Source organism: Nicotiana attenuata, unplaced genomic scaffold (genome assembly GCF_001879085.1).
Source record: "Nicotiana attenuata strain UT unplaced genomic scaffold, NIATTr2, whole genome shotgun sequence".
NCBI lineage: Eukaryota > Viridiplantae > Streptophyta > Magnoliopsida > Solanales > Solanaceae > Nicotiana > Nicotiana attenuata.
Window position 1 is genome coordinate 116,087 of NW_017673693.1, and position 2,329 is coordinate 118,415.

Below are 2,329 nucleotides of genomic sequence, written 5' to 3' on the forward strand. Positions count from 1 at the left end.
ATGAGGCATATGTGCCAATTGAAACTTCAGTCGAACAGCTCGAAAGGATGGCAGAAAGGTTCTTCGCCATCAATCAACTCTCATTTAGTAAAAATGACTTGCCTCCGGAAGGCGCAGCTCACAACAAAGCCTTGCATCTGACTGTCAAGTGTGAAGGTTATTATTTCAAGCGAGTCATGGTGGATGGAGGCTCGGGGGTTGACATCTGCCCACTCTCCACATTGCAAAGGATGGAAATCGGGACAGGAAGGATTCGTCCGAATAATGTTTGTGTGAGAGCTTTTGATGGTGTTAAGAGGGATACCATCGGTGAAATTGATTTGATATTGACCATAGGTCCGGTGGAGTTCGAGGTAACCTTCCAGGTGTTGGACATGGATACATCTTATAATTTTCTTTTGGGAAGGCCCTGGATCCATGCTGCAGGAGCTGTGCCCTCTACCCTCCACCAAATGGTAAAATTCGAATATGAAGATCAGGAAATCGTGGTCCACGGATAAGACGAGCAGTCCATTTATCGTGACCCATCTATCCCATGTTTGGAGGCGAGGGAAGGAAGTGAGCATATTGTTTATCAAGCCTTTGAAATTGTGGTGGCAGATCAGCACAAGGAGGGAAATCCTTATCCTCAACCTTTCCTATCTAATGCTTCAATCATGGTGGCCAAAGAGATGATTAGACACGGTTTCAAACCAGGAAAAGGGTTAGGAAAAGCTTTACAAGGAATATCCGAGCCGGTAACTCTACCCATAGCAGAAAAGTTTTCAGGGATAGGCTTCCACCCTACCCTAGATGATGAGAAATGGGCCGAGGAAAGAAAGAAATAAGGATGGGTTCTGCCACAACCATTGCCACATCTCTATGATACTTTTGTCAAGCCCAAGTATAGCAAAGAAGAGGACGATGAGGTGTTCACAGCTGAGGAAATCGAAGATATATGTGGAGCTATGAGACAAATGCTCTACGAAACCCACATGGTCCAGCCGGGAGAGGGCACTAGCACCGCTAAGGTGCTATACATGGGACCAAATGCCAAGCTTCAAAACTGGAAGGCTACACCATTCCCGATCAGGCGGGAGTCCCGGTAGACCCGTCCTGCTACTTTTTCTGCATCCCGAGTTATTCCAGGGTGTAACTCGGATGTTTCTTTTAGTTTCTTGTCTTTAAGTTCCCGAATGTGCATGTTATCTTCAAAATTCCACGAAATGAAATCAATATTTCATCTTTCATTTTTCTTTACCTTTTCTGATTTTGCTATTTTTTCTCCCTCATTTCTTTTCTTTAGCTCTAATAATGCAGCTTTAAATAACATGACATGCTGGCGGACTTCATGCCTAGATCCCAAAACGCTGTCAGATTTTGAAATAATGAATCAAAAGTCGAAATGCAAAGAAGGTAACCTTGAGGAAATAAAACAAAGAATTGGAGCAATTGAAGGAAAATTGGTTCGCGGGTTGGAAAGGTCCGTACATTACAACAAAAGAGTGTGCTGTACTTAGGGAACATCCGGGCAGTTGTACCAACAAAGAATGGCCCATGCTTACAACAAGAAAGTGCGGCCCAGGAATCTTGAAATAGGACAACTGGTGTTAAGACGCATTCTTCCTCATCACCAGGAAGCAAAAGGAAAACTTGCTCTTAATTAGAAGGGAACACACATCATCCGAAAATACTGCCAAGAGGAGCAGTGTATCTGGGAGACATTGAAGGAGATGATCCCGAAGCAGCAGCTAATACAGATGCAATAAAAAGGTACTATGTCTAGGCCTCCTGCGATGATGGCTTTTGTGCAATTGAGATGACGAAGGATTTCCTTCTCGCTACCCAAATATTATCAACCCTTCGTAAACCCCTTGAGTCGGTTACGCTTCTTTGGTCACCCTCTTTGGAACCCGGAAGTACCAGCGGAAAAGAAGAAGAAAAGAAAAGAAAAGAATAAGAAAAAGAAAAGAAAAGAAAAGAAAAAGAAAAGAAAAATAAAAAGAAAAGAAAAGAAAAGAAACAGAAAAGAAAAGAAAAAAGGGAAAAAGAAAAAAAAAGAAAAAAAAACAAAACAAAAACAAAAACAACAAAACCAAATGTTTTCTCTGAACTGCGTCTGACTTGATTCCGAAAGGATACGTAGGCAGCCTCTCCCTGAGGTTCAGTCACACCAAAACAAAAATCCCAATTTTCCCGAAAAATGAAACTGGGGCAGATGATATAATGGTTCGGCCATGAATCCGCCGAAATGGTTCCAAAGTTGTAGTTCCGCCCAAAATCCTTTTTTACCCCAAAACCTTGTCAAGTCCTTCCGATCAATTGGCAAAGGCAGGGAAGTGGAAAACGT